The following is an 8,507-nucleotide window of genomic DNA, read 5'->3' as shown; positions in this document are numbered from 1 at the left end:
CTGGCGCCCTACCCGGGTAAGAGGGCTTTTGCGATCTGGCGACCTATCCGGGTAGGAGGGCTTTTGCGGATCTGGCGACCTACCGGGGTAAGAGGGCTTTTGCGGATCTGGCGACCTACCCGGGTAAGAGGGCTTTTGCGGATCTGGCGACCTACCCGGGTAAGAGGGCTTTTGCGGATCTGGCGACCTACCCGGGTAAGAGGGCTTTTGCGGATCTGGCGACCTACCCGGGTAAGAGGGGGCTTTTGCGGATCTGGCGACCTACCCGGGTAAGAGGGCTTTTGCGGATCTGGCGACCTACCCGGGTAAGAGGGCTTTTGCGGATCTGGCTGGCTGCCAGAACCGGGTAAGAGGGCTTTTGCGGATCTGGCGACCTACCCGGGTAAGAGGGCTTTTTTTGCGGATCTGGGCGACCTACCCGGGTAAGAGGGCTTTTGCGGATCTGGCGACCTACCCGGGTAAGAGGGCTTTTGCGGATCTGGGTAAGAGGGCTTTTGCGGATCTGGCGACCTACCCGGGTAAGAGGGCTTTTGCGGATCTGGCGACCTACCCGGGTAAGAGGGCTTTTGCGGATCTGGCCGACCTACCCGGGTAAGAGGGCTTTTGCGGATCTGGCGACCTACCCGGGTAAGAGGGCTTTTGCGGATCTGGGCGCCCTACCCGGGTAAGAGGGCTTTTGCGGATCTGGCGACCTACCCGGGTAAGAGGGCTTTTGCGGATCTGGCGACCTACCCGGGTAAGAGGGCTTTTGCGGATCTGGGCGACCTACCCGGGTAAGAGGGCTTTTGCGGATCTGGCGACCTACCCGGGTAAGAGGGCGCTTTTGCGGATCTGGCGACCTACCCGGGTAAGAGGGCTTTGGCGGATCTGGGGCGACCTACCCGGGTAAGAGGGCTTTTGCGGATCTGGCGACCTACCCGGGTAAGAGGGCTTTTGCGGATCTGGCGACCTACCCGGGTAAGAGGGGGCTTTGGCGGATCTGGCGACCTACCCGGGTAAGAGGGCTTTTGCGGATCTGGCGACCTACCCGGGTAAGAGGGCTTTTGCGGATCTGACGACCTACCCGGGTAAGAGGGCTTTTGCGGATCTGGCGACCTACCCGGGTAAGAGGGCTTTTGCGGATCTGGCCGCCAGATCCGGGTAAGAGGGCTTTTGCGGATCTGGCGACCTACCCGGGTAAGCGGCTTTTGCGGATCTGGCGACCTAACCCGGGTAAGAGGGCTTTTGCGGATCTGGCGACCTACCCGGGTAAGAGGGCTTTTGCGGATCTGGCGACCTACCCGGGTAAGAGGGCTTTGGCTGATCTGGCGACCGACTTACCCAGGTAAGAGGGCTTTGGCGGATCTGGCGACCTGCCCGGGTAAGAGGGCGTTTGCGGATCTGGCGACGTACCCGGGTAAGTGGGCTTTTGCGGATCTGGCGACCTACACCGGGTAAGAGGGCTTTTGCGGATCTGGCGACCTACCCGGGTAAGAGGGCTTTTGCGGATCTGGCGACCTACCCGGGTAAGAGGGCTTTTGCGGATCTGGCGACCTACCCGGGTAAGAGGGCTTTTGCGGATCTGGCGACCTACCCGGGTAAGGGGGCTTTTGCGGATCTGGCGACCTACCCGGGTAAGAGGGCTTTTGCGGATCTGGCGCCAGACCCGGGTAAGAGGGCTTTTGCGGATCTGGCGACCTACCCGGGTAAGAGGGCTTTTGCGGATCTGGCGACCTACCCGGGTAAGAGGGCTTTTGCGGATCTGGCGACCTTCCCGGGTAAGAGGGCTTTTGCGGATCTGGCGACCTATCCGGGTAAGAGGGCTTTTGCGTGGATCTGGCGACCGGACTCCGGGTAAGCGGGCTTTTGCGGATCTGGCCGCCAGACCCGGGTAAGAGGGCTTTTGCGGATCTGGCCGCCTACCCGGGTAAGAGGGCTTTTGCGGATCTGGCGACCTACCCGGGTAAGAGGGCTTTTGCGGATCTGGCGAACTATACGGGTAAGAGGGCCTTGGCTGATCCGGCCACCGAACTACCCAGGTAAGAGGGCTTTTGCGGATCTGGCGACCTACCCGGGTAAGAGGGCTTTTGCGGATCTGGCCGCCAGATCCGGGTAAGAGGGCTTTTGCGGATCTGGCGACCTACCCGGGTAAGAGGGCTTTTGCGGATCTGGCGACCTACCCGGGTAAGAGGGCTTTTGCGGATCTGGCGACCTACCCGGGTAAGAGGGCTTTTGCGGATCTGGCGACCTACCCGGGTAAGACTCCGGTAAGAGGGCTTTTGCGGATCTGGCGCCCTACCCGGGTAAGAGGGCTTTTGCGGATCTGGCGACCTACCCGGGTAAGGGGGCTTTTGCGGATCTGGCCGCCAGACCCGGGTAAGAGGGCTTTTGCGGATCTGGCGACCTACCCGGGTAAGAGGGCTTTTGCGGATCTGGCGACCTACCCGGGTAAGAGGGCTTTTGCGGATCTGGCGACCTACCCGGGTAAGAGGGCTTTTGCGGATCTGGCGACCTACCCGGGTAAGAGGGCTTTTGCGGATCTGGCGACCTACCCGGGTAAGAGGGCTTTTGCGGATCTGGGCGCCAGACCCGGGTAAGAGGGCTTTTGCGGATCTGGCGACCTACCCGGGTAAGAGGGCTTTTGCGGATCTGGCGACCTACCCGGGTAAGGGGGCTTTGGCGGATCTGGCGACCTACCCGGGTAAGAGGGCTTTTGCGGATCTGGCGACCTACCCGGGTAAGAGGGCTTTTGCGGATCTGGCGACCTACCCGGGTAAGAGGGCTTTTGCGGATCTGGCGACCTACCCGGGGGAGAGGGCTTTTGCGGATCTGGCCACCTACCCGGGTAAGAGGGCTTTTGCGGATCTGGCGACCTACCCGGGGTAAGAGGGCTTTTGCGGATCTGGCGACCTACCCGGGTAAGGGGGCTTTTGCGGATCTAACCCGGGGGGGCTTTTGCGGATCTGGCGACCTACCCGGGTAAGAGGGCTTTTGCGGATCTGGCGACCTACCGGGGTAAGAGGGCTTTTGCGGATCTGGCGACCTACCCGGGTAAGAGGGCTTTTGCGGATCTGGCGACCTACCCGGGTAAGAGGGCTTTTGCGGATCTGGCGACCTACCCGGGTAAGAGGGCTTTTGCGGATCTGGCGACCTACCCGGGTAAGAGGGCTTTTGCGGATCTGGCGACCTACCCGGGTAAGAGGGCTTTTGCGGATCTGGCGACCTACCCGGGTAAGAGGCTTTTGCGGATCTGGCGTCCTACCCGGGTAAGATTTGCGGATCTGACGACCTATCCGGGTAAGAGGGCTTTTGCGGATCTGGCGACCTACCCGGCCGGGTAAGAGGGCTTTTGCGGATCTGGCGACCTACCCGGGTAAGAGGGCTTTTGCGGATCTGGCGACCTACCCGGGTAAGAGGGCTTTTGCGGATCTGGCGACCTACCCGGGTAAGAGGGCTTTTGCGGATCTGGCCGCCCTACCCGGGTAAGAGGGCTTTTGCGGATCTGGCGACCTACCCGGGTAAGAGGGCTTTTGCGGATCTGGCGACCTACCCGGGTAAGAGGGCTTTTGCGGATCTGGCGACCTACCCGGGTAAGAGGGCTTTTGCGGATCTGGCGACCTACCCGGGTAAGAGGGCTTTTGCGGATCTGGCGACCTACCCGGGTAAGAGGGCTTTTGCGGATCTGGCGACCCTACCCGGGTAAGAGGGCTTTTGCGGATCTGGCGACCTACCCGGGTAAGAGGGCTTTTGCGGATCTGGCCGCCAGATCCGGGTAAGAGGGCTTTTGCGGATCTGGCGACCTACCCGGGTAAAAGGGCTTTTGCGGATCTGGCACCCAGATCCGGGTAAGAGGGCTTTTGCGGATCTGGCGACCTACCCGGGTAAGAGGGCTTTTGCGGATCTGGCATTTGTGGAGCTGGCGACCTAGTTTGGGTAAGAGGGCTTTTGGGGATCTGGCAACCGACCCAGGTAAGAGGGCTTTTGCGGATCTGGCGGACCTACCCGGGGCTTTTGGGGCTTTGGCGCTCTCTGGCGGGCCTAAGAGGGCTTTTGTAAGATCTGGGGCTGGGGCGGATTTGGCGGATCTACCCCGGGTAAGAGGGCTTTTGCGGGCGACCCTACCCGGGTAAGAGGGCTTTTGCGGATCTGGGGGCCAGATCCGGGTAAGGGGCTTTTGCGGATCTGGCGACCTACCCGGGTAAGAGGGCTTTTGCGGATCTGGCGACCTACCCGGGTAAGAGGGCTTTTGCTGATCTGGCGACCTACCCGGGTAAGAGGGCTTTTGCGGATCTGGCGACCTACCCGGGTAAGAGGGCTTGGCTGATCTTGCGACCCACCTGCCCAAGTGAGAGGGCTTTTGAGGATCTGGCGAACTACCCGGGTAAGAGGGCTTTTGCGGATCTTTTGCGGATCGGGCGGAGTAAGGGGGGCGGAGGGCTTTTTGCGGATCCGACGACCGGACCTACCGGGTAAGAGGGCTTTTGCGGATCTGGCGACCTACCCGGGTAAGAGGGCTTTTGCGGATCTGGCGACCTACCCGGGTAAGAGGGCTTTTGCGGATCTGGTCGACCTACCTGGTGGATAAGAGGGCTTTTGCGGATCTACCGGACTAGCCGGGTAAGAGGGCTTTTGCAGATCTGGCACTGTGTAAGAGGGCTTTTGCATCTGACGACCTACCCGGGTAAGAGGGCTTTTGCGGATCTGGCGACCTACCCGGGTAAGAGGGCTTTTGCGGATCTGGCGACCTACCCGGGTAAGAGGGCTTTTGGGTAAGAGGGCTTTTGCGGATCTGGCGACCTACCCGGGTAAGAGGGCTTTTGCGGATCTGGCGACCTACCCGGGTAAGAGGGCTTTTGCGGATCAGGGCGCTAGACCCGGGTAAGAGGGCTTTGCGGATCTGGCGACCTACGACCTACCCGGGTAAGAGGGCTTTTGCGGATCTGGCGACCTACCCGGGTAAGAGGGCTTTTGCGGATCTGGCGACCTACCCGGGTAAGAGGGCTTTTGCGGATCTGGCGACCTACCCGGGTAGGGAGGGCTTTTGCGGATCTGGCGACCTACCCCCGGGTAAGAGGGCTTTTGCGGATCTGGCGCCTACCCGGGTAAGAGGGCTTTTGCGGATCTGGCGACCTACCCGGGTAAGAGGGCTTTTGCGGATCTGGCGACCTACCCGGGTAAGAGGGCTTTTGCGGATCTGGCGACCTACCCGGGTAAGAGGGCTTTTGCGGATCTGGCCGACCTACCCGGGTAAGAGGGCTTTTGCGGATCTGGCGACCTACCCGGGTAAGAGGGCTTTTGCGGATCTGGCGACCTACCCGGGTAAGAGGGCTTTTGCGGATCTGGCGACCTACCCGGGTAAGAGGGCTTTTGCGGATCTGGCGACCTACCCGGGTAAGAGGGCTTTTGCGGATCTGGCGACCGACCCGGGTAAGAGGGCTTTTGGGGATCTGGCGACCTACCCGGGTAAGAGGGCTTTTGCGGATCTGGCGACCTACCCGGGTAAGAGGGCTTTTGCGGATCTGGCGACCTACCCGGGTAAGAGGGCTTTTGCGGACCTGGCGACCTTTACCCGGGTAAGAGGGCTTTTGCGGATCTGGCGACCTACCCGGGTAAGAGGGCTTTTGCGGATCTGGCGACCTACCCGGGTAAGAGGGCTTTTGCGGATCTGGCGACCTACCCGGGTAAGAGGGCTTTTGCGGATCTGGCCGCCCTACCCGGGTAAGAGGGCTTTTGCGGATCTGGCGACCTACCCGGGTAAGAGGGCTTTTGCGGATCTGGCCGCCAGACCCGGGTAAGAGGGCTTTTGCGGATCTGGCGACCCAGACCCGGGTAAGAGGGCTTTTGCGGATCTGGCGACCTACCCGGGTAAGAGGGCTTTTGCGGATCTGGCGACCCTACCCGGGTAAGAGGGGGCTTTTGCGGATCTGGCGACCTACCCGGGTAAGAGGGCTTTTGCGGATCTGGCGACCTACCCGGGTAAGAGGGCTTTTGCGGATCTGGCGACCTACCCGGGTAAGAGGGCTTTTGCGGATCTGGTGACCTACCCGGGTAAGGGGGCTTTTGCGGATCTGGCCGCCAGATCCGGGTAAGAGGCCTTTTGCGGATCTGGCGACCTAAGAGGGCTTTTGCGGATCTGGCGACCTACCCGGGTAAGAGGGCTTTGGCGGATCCGGGCGACCTACCGGGGTAAGAGGGCTTTTGCGGATCCGGCGACCTACCCGGGTAAGAGGGCTTTTGCGGATCTGGCGACCGACCTACCCGGGTAAGAGGGCTTTTGCGGATCTGGCGACCTACCCGGGTAAGAGGGCTTTTGCGGATCTGGCCGCCCTACCCGGGTAAGAGGGCTTTTGCGGATCTGGCGACCTACCCGGGTAAGAGGGCTTTTGCGGATCTGGCGCCCTACCCGGGTAAGAGGGCTTTTGCGGATCTGGCGACCTACCCGGGTAAGAGGGCTTTTGCGGATCTGGCTGGCGACCTAAGAGGGGTTTTAAGCGGGCTTTTGCGGATCTGGCGCGGACTAACCCGGGTAAGAGGGCTTTTGCTGGATCTGGCGACCTATCCGGGTAAGAGGGCTTTTGCGGATCTGGCGACCTATCCGGGTAAGAGGGCTTTTGCGGATCTGGCGCCCTACCCGGGTAAGAGGGCTTTTGCGGATCTGGCGACCAGATCCGGGTAAGAGGGCTTTTGCGGATCTGGCGACCAGATCCGGGTAAGAGGGCTTTTGCGGACCTACCCGGGTAAGAGGGCTTTTGCGGATCTGGTCGCCAGATCCGGGTAAGAGGGCTTTTGCGGATCTGGCGACCTACCTGGGTAAGAGGGCTTTTGCGGATCTGGCGACCTACCCGGGTAAGAGGGCTTTTGCGGATCTGGCGACCTACCCGGGTAAGAGGGCTTTTGCGGATCTGGCCGACCTACCCGGGTAAGAGGGCTTTTGCGGATCTGGCCGCCAGACCCGGGTAAGAGGGCCTTTTGCGGATCTGGCGACCTACCCGGGTAAGAGGGCTTTTGCGGATCTGGCGACCTACCCGGGTAAGAGGGCTTTTGCGGAATCTGGTGCGGACCAGATCCGGTTAAGGGGGCTTTTGCGGATCTGGCCGCCCTACCTGGTGGGTAAGAGGGCTTTTGCGGATCTAGCGCGACCTACCCGGGTAAGAGGGCTTTTGCGGATCTGGCGACAAAAGCCCTCTTACCCGGTAGCTCGCCAGAACCGCACAAGCCCTCTTACCCGGGTAGGTTGCCAGATCCGCAAAAGCCCTCTTACCCGGGTAAGAGGGCTTTTGCGAATCTGGCGAACTACCCGGGTAAGAGGGGTTGTGCGGATCTGGCGAACTACCCGGGTAAGAGGGGCTTTGCGGATCTGGCCTACCTACCCGGGTAAGCGGGGCTTTTTGGGGGGTAAGACCCCTACCGGGTAAGAGGGCTTTTGCGGATCTGGAGGACCGGATACTGGCGACCTAACCGGGTAAGAGGGCTTTTGCGGATCTGGTCGCCTAGATCCGGGTAAGAGGGCTTTTGTGGATCTGGCGACCTACCTGGGTAAGAGGGCTTTTGCGGATCTGGCGACCTACCCGGGTAAGAGGGCTTTTGCGGATCTGGCGACCTACCCGGGTAAGAGGGCTTTTGCGGATCTGGCGACCTACCCGGGTAAGAGGGCTTTTGTGTATCTGGTGTCCTACCCGGGTAAGAGGCTTTTGCGGAGCTGGCGACCTACCCGGGTAAGAGGGCTTTTTTGCGGATCTGGCGACCTACCCGGGTAAGAGGGCTTTTGCGGATCTGGCGACCTACCCGGGTAAGAGGGCTTTTGCGGATCTGGCGACCTACCGGGGTAAGAGGGCTTTTGCGGATCTGGCGACCTACCGGGGTAAGAGGGCTTTTGCGGATCTGGCCGCCAGATCCGGGTAAGAGGGCTTTTGCGGATCTGGCGACCTACCCGGGTAAGAGGGCTTTTGCGGATCTGGCGACCTACCCGGGGGTAAGAGGGCTTTGGATCTGGCGGGCTTTTGCGGATCTGGACCCGGGTAAGAGGGCTTTTGCGGGTACCCGGGTAAGAGGGCTTTTGCGGATCTGGCGACCCTACCCGGGTAAGAGGGCTTTTGCGGATCTGGCGACCTACCCGGGTAAGAGGGCTTTTGCGGATCTGGCGACCTACCCGGGTAAGAGGGCTTTTGCGGATCTGGCCGACCTACCCGGGTAAGAGGGCTTTTGAGCGGATCTGGCGACCTACCCGGGTAAGAGGGCCTTTGCAGATCTGGCGACCTACCCGGGTAAGAGGGCTTTTGCGGATCTGGCGACCTACCCGGGTAAGAGGGCTTTGGCGGATCTGGCGACCTACCCGGGTAAGAGGGCTTTTGCGGATCTGGCGACCTACCCGGGTAAGAGGGCTTTTGCGGATCTGGCGACCTACCCGGGTAAGAGGGCTTTTGCGGATCTGGCGACCTACGCCCCGGGTAAGAGGGCTTTTGCGGATCTGGCGACCCTACCCGGGTAAGAGGGCTTTTGCGGATCTGGCGACCTACCCGGGTAAGAGG

General features: G+C 61.2%; 2 long non-coding RNA genes across 3 annotated transcripts; both read right to left on the bottom strand.

Annotated features, from left to right (window-relative positions):
- Window positions 1-1,239: 1,239 nt before the first annotated feature.
- On the bottom strand, window positions 1,240-3,672 carry LOC129715271 (uncharacterized). 2 transcript variants are annotated; one of them, XR_008726471.1, is made up of 3 exons: window positions 3,305-3,672; window positions 2,047-2,119; window positions 1,240-1,785 (listed from the first exon to the last, which is right to left on the bottom strand). It is a non-coding gene; the product is annotated as an uncharacterized LOC129715271 (long non-coding RNA). The 2 variants fall into 2 exon arrangements; XR_008726470.1 differs by lacking the exon at window positions 3,305-3,672 and having other exon boundaries at window positions 2,047-2,236.
- A 2,229-nt stretch (window positions 3,673-5,901) lies between these two features.
- Window positions 5,902-6,906, bottom strand: LOC129715272 (uncharacterized). The gene is made up of 2 exons (XR_008726472.1): window positions 6,709-6,906; window positions 5,902-5,983 (listed from the first exon to the last, which is right to left on the bottom strand). It is a non-coding gene; the product is annotated as an uncharacterized LOC129715272 (long non-coding RNA).
- Between the last annotated feature and the right edge of the window lie 1,601 nt (window positions 6,907-8,507).

This window comes from Leucoraja erinacea, unplaced genomic scaffold (genome assembly GCF_028641065.1).
Source record: "Leucoraja erinacea ecotype New England unplaced genomic scaffold, Leri_hhj_1 Leri_1087S, whole genome shotgun sequence".
Lineage (NCBI taxonomy): Eukaryota > Metazoa > Chordata > Chondrichthyes > Rajiformes > Rajidae > Leucoraja > Leucoraja erinaceus.
The sequence above is the reverse complement of the archived record's forward strand: the minus strand, read 5'-3'. Positions and strand labels throughout refer to the sequence as shown.